The sequence below is a fragment of the Balaenoptera physalus genome (assembly GCF_965194825.1).
Source record: "Balaenoptera physalus genome assembly, chromosome: X".
Taxonomy (NCBI): Eukaryota; Metazoa; Chordata; class Mammalia; order Artiodactyla; family Balaenopteridae; genus Balaenoptera; species Balaenoptera physalus.
The window spans coordinates 65,418,162-65,434,636 of record NC_138903.1 but is presented as its reverse complement, the minus strand read 5'-3'; the positions used below and the strand labels follow the sequence as shown (position 1 = coordinate 65,434,636).

The following is a 16,475-nucleotide window of genomic DNA, read 5'->3' as shown; positions in this document are numbered from 1 at the left end:
AAGGGTTTCCAGCAGTCAGACGGTGACGTCCTCCAGCTTTCAAAACGGGAAAGCCAACGTTCCCACAATTCTCAGAACGCGAAATTTCTCGCCACAATTCAAAATGGCGGAGGAGGGTGGGGCCTGTCACATGGTGGGCGTCACAGCGGTTTTCCTTTTCCAGGCCGCGGCCCGCCTTGCCGCGTCTTCAGCCGGCAGCCTTCTCCTCCCACCGAGCCTTTTCGAGGAGTCGCCTGGGATTGGCTACTCGGCTGGGAGTCGGGCTGCGGGGCCCGGACGCGGCATCATCACTTCCTGTTGTGCGCAAGCGTTTCCTGTCGCTGCTTGGTAACAATGGGGAAGATAATGGCTGCCTGAGCAACGTCTCCGAGCAGGCGCTGGGCTAGAGGCGGGTCTCAACCAGCGACTCATCGGAGGCGGGCTTGAGAGCGGCGGTAGGGGAGGCGCGCAGGAGCCCCGGCGGCGGCGGCGGCGGCGGCGGCGGCCGGACCGACCGAGTCGGATCCCGACACTAAAACCGAGTAAGTGAAGCCTTGGGAATCCTCTGAGAAATGGATGGAGAGCGAGAGGAAGACAGCGGAGCCGCGGTTACTGCGTTCTCTCAAAATGGCCTGAGTGGCGCATCGTGGCGGAGGCTCAGCGCCGCCTCCGGACCCCAGGCGCAGGTTGCTGCGGGGGGCTCCGTGGCGTAGTCGCCGCTGCCATTTTAGTTGGCTGTATGGCCGACAGGCTCTTTGAAGAAGGGGAAGGAGGTGGAAAGTACTTCCTCTGCGTGGTCGCTCGAGCCGCGGCTGGGGCCCTCCAGAACCTTAAGAATTTTGGGGAGGCGATTTTCGAGTGTTGGCTTCAGGCGTGAGAATCTTTGATCGTCTCAGGTTTTTCTCTCCTCGGTTCTCTGGAGACTTCCCTCGCGTCCTCCTCCCCCCCTCCCTTTTACATGGCGGGCTTGGGTTTAGGAAATGGGGGAAAAATCAGGCTGCTCTAAGTTAGATGCTGAGAACTCGTGGGCCTTTATATTTCCCAGGATTTGCAAAACCCCATTTTGAGCCCTTCTGCAGGGCACTATCAATTAGGCGCCCCCTGGGGCCACGATGACATCTTCCCTGAGGATCTGAGGCAAATGTGGTTTACTCCCTTGCTCGAATAACCCTGGCATATCCTTTGGCAGATATCACTGCAAGGATCCCCCCAAAAGGGAGGGAAAGCCGTTGCGTGTTTGTTGTTTTTCCCTGGGTGAGGGTGGGAATTGGGCCAAATGATTTTGAAGTTAATTTCCGTTCAATCCGTGAGCAACCCAACCCCTCCCCCCTCAAAAAAATGCCTAAGGGTCTCGGCTTCTGCGGGCGGTACCTGCCACGTACGCCATAGCTTTAGTAACTAGTATTAACCGGTTGGGCTTCTGCTTCCTGAATACTCAGTCCCTTTTTCCCTTATGCTGATTAATTTCAAGATGGAGGAGACAGCCACGTTCCTTCCCTAGACAGTTTCACCATACTTATTCCACAGGTTAGTCCGGGATTCTGAGGACTAGCAGGCTTGTTATTTAGGTCATTCTTTAGTTTTGGGGCAAGAGGAAGCATTTATATCAGGTTGTCATCCACTGTTTGCAAGGCCCCAGAATAATTTTTTGCTGGAAATAAGGAACCCGCATTTCCTGAATCAGAATTAACTGCAGTGGCTTTGGATGATTGAAGGGAGGAAGAAATAGACATACTATTACTAATCATTTTTTTGATTCTTCTCCTTATTAAAGACAGAATACTTACATCACCTCATCAGGTACATTATGTCCGTCCTGGATGATTTGAGAGCAGGCAGGCACAGTTATCGCTCCCCCAAAATCGGTTTTCTAAGTTGTAAAGATAAAGTACCCAGGAAGACCAATCTAAATATTTTTTAGTTGGATTTTAGGATACTCTTACTGAAAAAATGCTTTTCTTTAGCCTAAGATGTCCTGATGATCTTTCATACTTTAGTTACTGCCTTAGGCTAGTGTAATGTGCCAAATAAGTTTTTGGAAGTAACTGAGAATCTGAAAATAATTACTGGTCTGATGAGAAAAGGCCTATTTTAAGTAACTATATTAAAAGGTAGATTGGCTCTCGGCCTTTAAAGGCTATCTTATATACAACATATAAGATTCCTGGTTCCCTCTGACCTTCTCAGTCTCCCCAAATATCCTAATACTAATGTTGAGTTACGTTGGGTTGTGGTGAGTGTGTGTGTATGTGTGTGTATCTGTATCTAAAATATATAGGATATTATTTTTTTAGGATGTGTCTGATTCAAAGAAAATGTCTATCTTATAAAAGAGGAAGAATAATGGATTCTTTTTTTTTCTAGAGCAGAGTGTGAAGAAAACTAAAATCCAGTTTATTGTATTACAATACTATGTCATAACAGTCAGGTAATTTATTTTTTGTTGCGTCTCCTGATGATTTATGTGTAGAATGCATGTTTAAAAATATTTATTCTGTTTTGCAGGCCCTGTAATTGTATGGGCTTATTTGATATGTTAGTTGGTCTTGGGCATTCTTAATGATCAGAATGGGTGTTTTCACTGGGAATTCAAAAGGTAGTGTTCCTGAGTAGCTGGAACCTCATTAGTGCTGTATCTGTCAATTTTTTTCCTTTAAAAAATAACGTTTGAAATTTACCAGTACCTGTATGGAACAGAAAAAACAATACAGAAATTTGCTGCCTTAAATTACTGTTGGAATGAGATGGGTATAAATAAATAGTGTTTAAATGTTTATTGAATAACAAAATGAATTATCAGTAGACTGTATTACAGGAATATAATCTCATTATTTTGTGTGACATTCGATTTTTTTCCTTCAAGGTCCAAAAAGTCATAAATGATATATAATACTGTAATTGGTATTAACTCCTTTCATCATCATTGTTAAGGTAGCCACATAATTTATTGCCCTAGCGAGGATGCTTTTAAGAGCAAAAGGGACATTGTTAATAATGCATCCAGGTGCAGACCTGCATTGTCCCAGGCAAACTGCGATGGGTAGTTAGCCTAAATTCATAACTAATTTGTATTGAATACTATGTGCTAGGTCCTGTGCTTCACATGCATCATTTTGTACTCCTTACAGCAAAGCTTCATGAGGATGTTACCTATTTTACAGAGGTAACTGAGACTCAAAGGAGAGATTAGGTAATTTGTCCTCAATTACATAGCTAATAAGTGGTAGAGCCCCCATTTTAACTCAGGTCTGTCTGATGCCAAAGTCACTAAACTTTTATGTCTTTAGACTTAATTGCTATCTAATAAGATTGGAAATGCAAAGAAAATGAAAGGTTGTAATTTTTAGAATCTATAGGTTATTTGCATCAAAAGCTTTTGTTAAAGGAAATTTGCTTTATGAAGCACGTGAGACTTATTTAGCAATTACACGCTCTTTTGGTCTGTCAAGGTTCCTGTTTCAGCTGTTACTGCTTGTGATAAAGTTTGATAAACTTAATTTAAAATCAGAAGTGGCTTTAAGAAATAGCTTAATAATGAAGTCATATCTAGAAATGTAAGGCTGGTTGGATATATTCTTTCAGGTTAGTGAACATGTAGTGAGGCCTTAAATAATACAGTAGATCAAATGAGACATCTGCATTTATGGAATTATAATGTGTATATTACTTTTCCCAAAGCTCTAGCGGATTGGGAAATAGAGTAAACCACTCACCAACCTCCTGTTCCCTTGATTTACCGTAAAGTAGATAACAAATTAGAAAGTAAAAAGTCCTCTGTCAAACCCAGACCAATCAGGTGCTAGAATTTTGGGCCACTGACTAGGACTGGGACATGTTTTTCTTTTGTAAGTCTAATTCCTTAACATTTCTGTATAACACAGACATTTCCAAAACTTATGGCCCATTGATTTTAAAAAGTATCCAGCTTACATGATCCTTTGACATTTTGATACCCAGTGTAAGAAAGCAATAACACTTCTGTGCCTATTTTTTCTTCGTTATTTTTTTTTCCAACCTGGAATGTGGAAGTTTCCCAGATAATCAAACAGTTCATTTTAGATGTAAAATTCTTGACAATCTTGAACAGTTTGGGAATATATTTGTGAACTTGTGGTTTTGCTCTTGAAATATATACTTGATATTTTTGCTGTAGATATTCTTGTAGTTTAGTGCTTCAACCCAAGGTTTTAATTTCATTAGTCATAATATCACCGACATATGTGGGAGACAAATATCTGTAGACAGTGCACGGTATGTATGTAGATTTGTGGACCTCTTGCAATAATTTCACTACTACAGGTTGGGCTGCTATTACAGCGTTTGCATGGTGATGAACATGATACTTTCTGTGGGGGAGAGGAGATATTTGTGTTCAGTGTTTTCAGTTTTTTCTGGAATGAAAAATGGTCTCTTTCCTCCTGTTCTTCACTTGAGTGTATGAAGAAAGGATTTAACTCTTAATTACAATTTTCATTTTTTATTGACCAAAGTTCCTGTTAGTGTCAGTTACATCTAAGGTGACCATATAATTTATCCAAACTGGGACACTTAGGCGTGAATGAGGGCCATATTAATAATTATTACAGGAAAACAGTTGTAGACTGCTACTCTTCTGGATAAACCGGGGATATATGGTCACCTTTGTCACCATTTCTGTGTAGGAGCACTGGTTCAGGGATCACAGTTGTCAGTGTGTTTGGTTCTGTAACACAATATTGTTTTCCTCAAACAATATAGCAGTCATTTGTATTTGTGTAGGTAATATTTTCTTTTTTGGTCAAGTGATTTTAATTTTAAAAATTGACTTCACTCTTTCAAATAGTTCATTTTTGGTGGAAAACTTATTTCTTAAAAAATAGTACTTTACCAATTAACACCAAAATTGCCAGTAATCAGTGACTTTTACATTAATAACTTAAAAATAAACACATGAATCTTTTGGGTTTTTGAGTCATTTTTTGACTTCTTGAAAATAATGAGAAGTCAGAATTGAGTTAGTGTGAATAAGACCAAATTCTAATTTAGTGGCATAGCTTGATAATAAAAGAGCATGAACTGGGTTGAACTGGGTAATTGAAGATTAAATTCACTGTCTAAAGTACTTGAGTGAATTGAAATGCCATTATAATGGTTTCTTTTTTTAACTAACTTGATCCTGTGAATTGGCAGCATTTGGCTTGGTCTCCATCCTTTGATTTGTTGACATTCTTAATATTCTTTCGGTTTAACTGTTTTAGAGGGTTGTTGTAAGTCAGAATTGTTGGTGAGCTGCAGACTTCCTGCCAAGAGATTAGACACATGCTGAATCCTTTTTTTCCTGCTGTCCTTTTCAAGTGGTAAAGATAGAAGAATATAAACCAGGCTAAGCTAACATTGCCATGCAGATATTTTATAATCCCATTTTGCTCTAGTAGTATCAGCAGTGGTGGAGGCCTTAGTAGCATCCTCTGATAGGCCAGTAATGGAAATGATCAACAAATTGTGTGGTGAGAGGTACCGTGCAATAAGTAAAGGCAGTGAAACATAAACCCTGCCCTGTTTTTTAAAGAGGAATGCTTTATATTTCTTTAAAAAAAATAAGATAGTCATAAAAAGAGAAGTGTATGAGTGAAATAGCAGTAAGAAAAGCACAGCTTCTAAGCTTACATCCTGGTTATTCATGTTGTTTCTTAAGCTTTATTTTTCTGACTTAGAATTGTAATGTGATGCAGGTTATATCTTATTCATAGTCACAGATTCATAGAATTGGAAAGGTATCTTGTAGATAGCTTAATCCAGTACTCTAATATTGATGGAGATCCTGAGACACAAAAGGTTAAATAAATTGGCCAAATTTACACAGTTAGTTACTGTTACAGCCAACACTAGAACCTAGTATCCTCTCTTTTTCCATTTTCACAGAGCTGAATTCCACCCTGCTACTCATAGAATAAAAAAGCTATCTGGTAATCAACCTTTGATTTGTCTGCTACAAATGCTGTAAAATTTTTATGAAACATTCTATATAGGAAGAATTCCCAACACTTGTATATAACTACATATACGATGGTATTTTATTTTCATGACCTCAAATTCAGCAGTTCTGTGTGATTTGACCATTTTTTGTTTTTAACTATATTATTTTTCATTTTGGTGATGGTATTATTGAGCTGACATTTTCGTTATTCACAAGGCTTGCATGTCATTAATTCTCATCTACTCTATGAGGTTCTTAATGAAGAAGCTCTGTTGCAAACAGAATAATGTTTGCCCTTCTCTTTTCAGCATGACACATTTTTACATTGGTACATATGATTTTTTTTAATTGGCATGTTGTGCTTTAGAACAGTATCGAGTTTTGGAGCTTGTATGAACACATCCAAAAGGTGACGATGCTCAAGGTATAATACTTTAGTAGTTGGTTGATATTAGGTTACCTTGATTCCTCCCTCCCACCATACCTTTTGTTTTTAAAAAGAGGTTATTTCTTCCAGACTTAATAGATGTGGCTTATTTTAAAACTGATATTCACACAAGCATTTGAATTTCAGAATTCAGTTTTTTAAGTGTTGTTTTGTTGACCATATATTTTAGTGCCTTAAATCTTCTTAATTGATGCAGTATGTCCATTGAATATAGTATGCGTGTGCTTATATTTAGCACCAGGTCTTCTGACCCATTAGTACTGAACAGTATGTTTTAAGTAACTTTTTGCCTTAACATTATAACAAAATTACATTTTTTAAAGATAGGCGTACATGGATTAGGAGAATTAAATGAAATACTTTTAGCAGTGGTTAGAAACATAGTAATCTGCATAACTTATATTAATATATGATAATGCCTATAGGAGAATTGGAGATCTCTAAAAATGCTTTAAAATTCTCAAGGTGAATAAAATCTGCTTTAAACTCCCTAGTTACAGAATAAATCTCAGGTTTGGTTTTCTTGCTGGCTTTTCCTCCCCGGAATTAAATTTACCTGACACAGTCATACATTTATTGACCAAATGAGTAGTTTTTGAAATGACTGGGCAAATTTTCTAATTTGGCTGCTTGTGTTCCAGGAATGGATTTGGATATATTGGCACACAGTACTCTGAAAGAAATAAGGTTAATAAAATATGTTATTTATCTGAGGGGCAACTCTATTTAAAACAAAAATACTAAAAGTTGACTTATTTAAAAATAAGTCCTGCTGGGTTCAGACTGCTTATAAAAGGTGTTTTGTCATTTTGGAAGTTTTCATACCGGAAATGAACATGGTCTAAAAAGCTCATAGTGAGGTTGAATACATTGGGCATGCCTATTGGGACTGAAGGAATGTATTTATTTAAAGTATATAGTCTTGGCATATATTGGGAGGCAGTTGTCCATTTAGTGAAAAGTTGACTGGATTTGGAATCAGGAGGCCTGGATTTAATTACTGGCTCTTTCCACTTAGTAAGCACATGGCCTTTGGTAAATCACTTCCTCTGTCTGTGCTTCTGTTTTTTATCTGTAAAATAGATTTGGTGATTCCTGCTTCATAGGATTGTTGTAAGGCTTCAATGAAATATAGGTGAAAGGGCTGTATGAATAGGGTGGTAGGTATTGCTTATAACTAGGAAGAGACCTAAGTGATTTAAGAACAATTACACATTTGTTCTCTTAATTGTTTTATTGGTAAGCTTTCCCTAGAAATATTTAAGTTTAAAAATGGCTGTGGCTTCCCTGGTGGCGCAGTGGTTGAGAATCTGCCTGCCAATGCAGGGGACACGGGTTTGAGCCCTGGTCTGGGAAGATCCCACATGCCGTGGAGCAACTAGGCCCGTGAGCCACAATTACTGAGCCTGCGCGTCTGGAGCCTGTGCTCCGCAACAAGAGAGTCCGCAATGGTGAGAGGCCCGCGCACCGCGATGAAGAGTGGACTTGCCGCAACTAGAGAAAACCCTGGCACAGAAATGAAGACCCAACACAGCCATAAATAAATAAATAAATAATTTTTTAAAAAAATGGGTGATGCTAACTGTATACTCAATCCAAAATTTCCGACTTGTGCACATGAATATTATAACTGAGTATAAGGTAACTAAATAAAAAGATTTAAAATCTTCTCTTTTATGATGATAGAAGGAGCTTGAGGGAGGGGGACGTTGGGGATTCTTTTTTTCTCTTACGTAAGTTAAACTGGAAGTGTACCACAATGTTTTTCACCACAGAGTAGAGTCTAGAGACCAATTTTATTAACAATTCTTCACTGATCTTTTCACACCAGAATGGAGAGAGATCTGTATTTCATCATTTGGACTGCAGTCTCCTGACATCTTTGGCACACTTTAACCTTTAAAATGTTAGTTTTCACTTACCAAACAATAGTGACATTACATCTGTCAGGGGCTGAACTGAACTTGTGGTTTAGAATTATTACATTTTTTTCATTTTTATACCACTTAGGTAGTGAAGGGACTGCTTAAAATGAGACCAGGTTCATTTGGGTGTATGTTAGTAAGATGATTTTACAAGGCATTTGAGGGCATTGCTTACATTCAGGATTTCCTTTTCTTTGAAGATGTATTGATAATTACTTCTAGTCCAGGGGACCTCGGCAGGTGTTACAGCCGTAACTCACCACTTAAATGTCCATACAGGGTAGAGATGTCTTGCCAGTGCTGGAATCTCTTGACCACCACTCCCAACCTAGGGGAAATGCAGAATGAGGCAGAAAAGAATGAAGGCTTTGGGCAAAAGGGGAGCAAATTGGCTTTTTCTCTCCCTGTGCCCTAATCAACTACAAGAAACAAACTGCATTTTAAATGGAAACCTTTACCTTAGCAAAAACATTGTGTTCTGTTTAATGAAGCCTTGCCAGTTTGGTTGCAGTTTTGAAATAAATGAGTGCGTTGCAGGGATGCCATGTGGGAAAAATATTTTCCTTTATTTTCTCTGGTGTAGGCAGGGGGAAAGGAGAGCAGCGTGTTATTATGGAAGTAATAGTAATTTGGATTTGTTCACGTGTTGCTTTGTGAGTGTCTCGTTGTTAAAATTTTGAATTAAAATAAAACCAAAGTAAAAATTCCTCTTGAATAGAATAAAGCAACCTCTAAACTCATCAGGTGGGAGCTATTTAGGATTTAACAGTCTCTAAAATCACAGTGTTGGGAGGGTTTTGAATGGAGGTACGATTTTTTTGTCTCTAGTTTCCATGTAGGAAATGTTAGAAATTCTAGAATGTCAAGAGTGAACTTGAAGATTGGTGAGTGTAGGAAAGAATCATCTATCCCATGTGTTTTTGTAGAGTATTCGTTATTATTTTTGAAAAATGTAAAGGAGATGCGTAAATAGTGGGTTTATAGAGCATAAACTATACATTGAGAACACTTTAAAGCTCTTTCCATATGTGGGGTTTCTCTGTCTTACAAACAGATTCTTTAAAGCTGCACTGCCCAATATGGTAACCTCTAAGCACATGTGGCTACTGGACACTTGAAATGTCACTAATTAAGTGGAACTGAACTTTTAAGTTGCTTTAATTTTAATTAAGCTAAATAAAAAACTGAAGCAGTGTAAAATTTTTCCATTAAACACAACTTTGTTGTTTCATTAGGACTACATTTCACTTTAATGAAGATTTAGCATCCAACTTGAGATGTGCTGTAAGTGTAAATTACACACCAGATTTCTGAGACTTAGAATTTAAAAAAAGAATATAAAACATCTCACTAATTTTTATATTGATAACATGTTGAAATGATGATATTTTGGTTATGTTGGGTAAATAAGATATTAATAAAATTAATATTTCAAAAATATAAAAGACCATGTAAGGCAGGAAGTGACACTAGTGGTACAGACAAATGCTGTGTGCAGAGATGGATGAAAAAATTGATAGCTGAGATAGTAATAGCTTCTTAGGTGGTAAGATTTCATTAAACCTTGAGGCGTGAGGGAAATGGGGAAAAGACTAAGCGGGGGCTGAAGGAACAGCATTAGTAGAAGTGTGAAGGTAGTAAAGCACAAAGTGTGTTGGAGGGAGGGGATGGGGCAATATAAGTGGATTGGTCTTACCAAGAAAATGTTATAACAAAATTGTGCCACTGGAAATATGTGGCTTAGTATGACCCTAGGCCCGGAATAGAAAACCAAGGGACTATCCATCCTTAATGACATTTTAGTCCAAAGGGTCTTTTGAAATCAGTCTGTTCAAACTCCCACCTAATAAGGACAAACTCCCACCTAATGTCTAGCCTCTGCTTGAATATTTCCAGAGATTGGTAATAGCTTGCTTCAAGAGACTGGTTACATCTCCACTTTTAGACAATCTTATTTGTTAGACTATTAAAAGACAGAATTATCTGCTTCCATATTTCTTCAATTCTTGGCCCTAGTTTGACCCTATGGTTCTGCTTTCTTTCATGTTATAACTCCAAATATTTGAAGATGGTAATCATGTCCATTTTTAGTCTTGTCTTCAGGCTAGACATCTCCAAGTAATTCAACCATTTCTTTTTTTTTTTTTTTAAGAAAGTACTTAAACTGCGTTTTTTTTAAATTTTTTAAATTTATTTTTATTTATTTATTTATGGCTGTGTTGGGTCTTCGTTTCTGTGCGAGGGCTTTCTCTAGTTGCGGCAAGTGGGGGCCACTCCTCATCGCGGTGCGCGGGCCTCTCACTATCGCGGCCTCTCTTGTTGCAGAGCACAGGCTCCAGACGCGCAGGCTCAGTAGTTGTGGCTCACGGGCCCAGTTGCTCCGCGGCATGTGGGATCTTCCCAGACCAGGGCTCAAACCCGTGTCCCCTGCATTAGCAGGCAGATTCTCGACCACTGCGCCACCAGGGAAGCCCTCTTTTCTTTTTTTTTTTTTTTTTTTAATTTATTTTCTTTGGCTGCGTCAGGTCTTAGTTGCAGCACGCAGGGTCTTCGTCACAGCGAGCAGGATCTTCCTTGCGGTGCGGGCTCTTCGTTGTGGTATGCGGGTTCCAGAGCACGTGGGCTTTGTAGTTTGCAGCACGGGGGCTCTCTTGCTGAGGCACGCGAGCTCAGTAGTCGTGGCATGTGGGCTTAGTTGCCCTGCGGCATGTGGGATCTTAGTTCCCTGGCCAGGGATTGAACCCACTTTCCCTGCATTGGAAGGCGGATTCTTTACCACTGGACCACCAGGGAAGTCCCTCAACCGTTTCTTTTATGGTATTCCCTGGCTTCTCACCATCTTGGTCACTCTAGGTACTTTCTTGTGTTTGTCAATGTCCTTTTGGAGGTATTTTAAATGTTTCAAATACTCCACATATAGTCTGAAGAGCAAGTTGCATTGGCACTGTTACCTACTTTTATCTGAACACTATGGCCTGGGAAAACAACATGTGACTCTTAGGTTTCTTAGCAGCCAGGTCAAACGGTCTTTTTATTGAGCTTTTGTTGACTAAAAACTTCAGGTCTTCATGTGAACTCACCAAGACAGGTTTTTTTCCCCTATTCTGTACTCTTTTTTTTTTTTTTTTTTAATTTATTTATTTTTGGCTGTGTTGGGTCTTCGTTGCTGCATGCAGTCTTTCTCTAGTTGTGGCGAACGGGGCAGGGGGCTACTCTTCGTTGCGGTGCGCGGGCTTCTCATTGTGGTGGCTTCTCTTGTTGTGGAGCACGGGCTGTAGGTGCACGGGCTTCAGTAGTTGCATCACGCGGGCTTGGTAGTTGTGGCACACGGGCTTAGTTGCCCTGCGGCATGTGGGATCTTCCCGGACCAGGGATTGAACCTGTGTCCCCTGCATTGGCAGGCAGATTCTTAACCACTGCGCCACCAGGGAAGTCCCCCCTATTCTGTACTCTTACTATGGATTACTTCAGCTTGCTAACCCTTAAAGTGTTTAAGGTAGCACATTTATCATCATTTTGTTGATTTCAGCTCATCTTCACAGCCCAGAGAATTCAGAATATTTTTTATTATATACATCTTCATTACTAACTCCCAGCTTTGAGTTGTCTGTAGATTTGTTTAGCATTTCGACATGGTTCTTTTAGAAGTGCTAAAGACAGGGCTGTTTGCAGGTTAACATTGCTCCATAATCTTTGAGAGTGGTACTTAACAACTGTGAATCTGTTAAATTATTGTCATCAAGCTCCTTGCTACTCAGACTGATCAGCAGCATCAGCATCACTTGGAGGCTTATTTAAAATGCACGCTCTCAGGCCTCACCCCCAACCTACTGAATCAGAATCTGTATTTTTACAAGATTTCCATATGATTTGTTTGTATGCTGAAGTTTGAGAAGCACTGATCTAGTCCACATTTCTCCATAACGATAGGATGCAAAACCTTTTCAGACTCTGTACAGAAACCAAGCTAGACTAGTCGGCAGTATTATCCTGATGCCCCTATCAAAGAGTTTCTCAACCCTGACTGCACAATGGAATTACCTGTGGAATTTTTAAAATATCACTGTCTGGTTCGCCCCAGAGAAAGCTCCCCAGGTTATTTTAATGTGAGAATCTTGTAAAGCAAGTTGTATGTGAAAGAAAACTATGTAAAGCAAATGAGGTTAATTTGGCAGTGAATTCCACTTCTGGTGAACATATTTCTTCTACGTGTTTGCAATGTATCTGATAGTCTATTGCAGAATTTCCCCCTAGGTTTCTCGTCAGATTTTGCTGTGCTATAGCTTATAGACGTCACTTTCTTTGAAGATTACATCATCTAGCATCTCTCCTGTTCTCTGTGATTTCTCAGAGATTATCATTGGAAATATTGCAGTTTTGGCTCTTGATTCTCTCTGAGAAATTTGGTTTTTTCCACTACTTCCAGTTGGAAGATGATTCTCCGTGTTGAATAAAATAGAAGTTGAGTGCCTCTACCTACCATCTTCTGTTAATATACCAACCCCCTCACATGCTTAGTACAAGACTCCATTCTTCTTTCAGATTTTGTTTTTCAAAGCCATTTTAAAAAATCTTTCCCATACTTTTGAAAGTTTCTGTTCCTGGTGGGCTTTAACCTCCCTGGCACTATTCTTAAGACTTTGTGCCATTCTTGTAACAGTCCTTGGTATGAGAGTTTTCTGTTGTCTTTGGTTCATGTTCTTCAAATGTCAGAACTTATCAGATGTTTTTGCCTTCTTTGAAAGCTTTACATTTTTAAAGCCTTTCAGCCCTACTGAGTTGTATTTTTTTTTTTGAATTTCTTTTTTTATACAGCAGGTTCTTATTAGTTATCCATTTTATACACATTACTGTATATATATCAATCCCAATCTCCCAGTTCATCACACCACCACCACCTCACGCCACTTTCCCCCCTTGGTGTCCATACGTTTGTTCTCTGCATCTGTGTCTCTATTTCTGCCCTGCAAACCGGTTCATCCTGTACCATTTTTCTAGGTTCCACATATATGCATTAATATACGATATTTGTTTTTCTCTTTCTGATTTCGCTCTGTGTGACAGTCTCTAGATCCATTCACGTCTCTACAAATGACCCAATTTCGTTCCTTTTTAGGGCTGAGTAATGTTGCATTGTATATATGTACCACATTTTCTTTATCCATTCGTCTGTCAATGGGCATTTAGGTTGCTTCCATGACCTGGCTATTGTAAATAGTGCTGCAGTGAACATTGGGGTGCATGTATCTTTTAGAATTATGGTTTTTGCTGGGTATATGCCCAATAGTGGGATTGTTGGGTCATATGGTAATACTATTTTTAGCTTTTTAAGGAACCTCCATACTGTTCTCCATAGTGGCTGTATCAATTTACATTCCCACCAACAGTGCAAGAGGGTTCCCTTTTCTCCACACCCTCTCCAACATTTGTTGTTTGTAGATTTTCTGATGATGCCCATTCTGACTGGTGTGAGGTGATACCTCATTGTAGTTTTGGCTTGCATTTCTCTAATAACTAGTGATGTTGAGCACCTTTTCATGTGCTTCTTGGCCATCTGTATATCTTCCTTGGAGAAATGTCTATTTAGGTCTTCTCCCCTTTTTTTATAATCTTTTTTTTTTGGCTGTGTTTTGGGTCTTCGTTTCTGTGCAAGGGCTTTCTCCCGTTGCAGCGAGCAGGGGCCACTCTTCATCGCGGTGCGCGGGCCTCTCACTGTCGTGGCCTCTCGTTGTGGAGCACGGGCTCCAGACGTGCAGGCTCAGTAGTAGTTGTGGCTCACGGAGCCAGTTGCTCTGCGGCATGTGGGATCTTCCCAGACCAGGGCTCTAGCCCATGTCCCCTGCATTGGCAGGCAGACTCTCAACCACTGTGCCACCAGGGAAGCCCCTCTCCCCTTTTTTTGATTGGGTTGTTTGTTTCTTTAATATTGAGCTGCATGAGCTGTTTATGTATTTTGGAGATTAACCCTTTGTCCGTTGATTCGTTGGCAAATATTTTCCCCTATTCTGAGAGTTGTCTTTTCATCTTGTTTGTAGTTTGCTGTGCAAAAGGTTTTAAGTTTCATTAGGTCCCATTTGGTTGTTTTTGTTTTTATTTCCATTACTCTAGGAGGTGGGTCAATAAAGATCTTGCTGTGATTTATGTCAGAGTGTTCTTCCTGTTTTCCTCTAAGAGTTTTATAGTGTCCGGTCTTACACTTAGGTCTCTAATCCATTTTGAGTTTATTTTTGTGTATGGTGTTAAGGAGTGTTCTAATATCATTCTTTTACATGTAGCTGTCCAGTTTTCCCAGCACCACTTATTGAAGAGGCTGTCTTTTCTCCATTGTATATCCTTGCCTCCTTTGTCATAGATTAGTTGATCATAGGTGCGTGGGTTTTTCTCTGGTCTTTCTATCCTTTTCCATTGATCCATATTTCTGTTTTTGTGCCAGTACCATATTATCTTGATTACTGAAGCTTTGTAGTATAGTGTGAAGTCAGGGAGTCTGATTCCCCCAGCTCCGTTTTTTTCCCTCAAGACTGCTTTGGTTATTCAGGGTCTCTTGTGTCTGCATACAAATTTTAAGATTTTTTGTTCTAGTTCTGTGAAAAATGCCATGGGTAGTTTGATAGGGATTGCATTGAATCTGTAGATTGCTTTGGGTAGTATATTCATTTTCACAGTGTTGTTTCTTTCAATCCAAGAACATGGTATATCTCTCCATCTGTTTGTATCATCTTTAATTTCTTTCATCAGTGTCTTATAGTTTTCTGCATTCAGGTCTTTTGTCTCCTTAGGTAGGATTATTCCTAGGTATTTTGTTCTTTTTCTTGCAGTGGTAAATGGGGGTGTTTCCTTAATTTCTCTTTCAGATTTTTCATTATCAGTGTACAGGAATGCAAGAGATTTCTGTGCATTAATTTTGTATCCTGCCACTTTACCAAATTCATTGATTAGCTCTAGTAGTTTTCTGGTGGCATCTTGAGGATTCTCTATGTATCGTATCACGTCATCTGCAAACAGTGACAGTTTTACTTCTTTTCCAATTTGTATTCCTTTTATTTCTTTTTCTTCTCTGATTGCCGTTGCTCAGACTTCCAAAACTATGTTGAATAATAGCGGTGAGAGTGAACATCCTTGTCTTGTTCCTGACCTTAGAGGAAATGCTTTCAGTTTTTCATCATTGAGAATGATGTTTGCTGTGGGTTTGTCATATATGGCCTTTATTTTGTTGAGGTAGGTTCCCTCTATGCCCACTTTCTGGAGAGTTTTTATCATAAATGGGTGTTGAATTTTGTCAAAAGCTTTTTCTGCATCTATTGAGATGATCATATGGTTTTTATTCTTCAGTTTGTTAATATGGTGTATCACATTGATTGATTTGCGTATATTGAAGAATCCTTGCATCCCTGTGATAAATCCCACTTGATCCTGGTGTATGATCCTTTTATTGTGTTGTTGGATTCTGTTTGCTAGTATTTTGTTGAGGATTTTTGCATCTATATTCATCAGTGATATTGGTCTGTAATTTTCCTTTTTTGTAGTATCTGTGTCTGGTTTTGGTATCAGGGTGATGGTGGCCCCATAGAATGAGTTTGGGAGTGTTCCTTCCTCTGCAATTTTTTGCAAGAGTTTGAGAAGGATGGATGTTAGCTCTTCTCTAAATGTTTGATAGAACTCACCTGTGAAGCCATCTGGCCCTGGAGTTTTGTTTGTTTGGATATTTTTAATCACAGTTTCAATTTCATTACTTGTGATTGGTCTGTTCATATTTTCTATTTCCTCCTGGTTCAGCCTTGGCAGGTTATACCTTTCTAAGAGTTTGTCCATTTCTTCCAGGCTGTCCATTTTATTGGCATAGAGTTGCTTGTAGTAGTCTCTTAGGATGTTTTGTATTTCTGCAGTGTCTGTTGTAACTTCTCCTTTGTCATTTCTGATTTTATTGATTTGAGTCCTCTCCCTCTTTTTCTTGATGAGTCTGGCTAATGGCTTATCAATTTTGTTTATCTTCTCAAAGAACCAGCTTTTACTTTTATTGATCTTTGCTATTGTTTTCTTTGTTTCTATTTCATTTATTTCTGCTCTGATCTTTATGATTTCTTTCCTTCTGCTAACTTTGGGTTTTGTTTGTTCTTCTTTCTCTAGTTCCTGTAGGTGTAAGGTTAGATTGTTTATTTGAGATTTT

The 16,475-nt window shown here is 39.2% G+C and overlaps 1 protein-coding gene across 2 annotated transcripts in view; it reads left to right on the top strand.

Moving 5' to 3' along the window:
- The first annotated feature begins 244 nt into the window (after nt 1-244).
- Nucleotides 245-16,475, top strand: part of RLIM (ring finger protein, LIM domain interacting) — a 31,659-nt gene continuing 15,428 nt past the window's right edge. Inside the window, exons 1-2 of one of the 2 annotated variants that reach the window (XM_082447409.1) lie at nt 245-521; nt 2,344-2,407. The gene's annotated coding sequence lies outside the window, so the exon portion shown is untranslated. The remainder of the gene's footprint in view (nt 522-2,343; nt 2,408-16,475) is intronic. The other variant, XM_082447408.1, reaches the window with a different exon arrangement.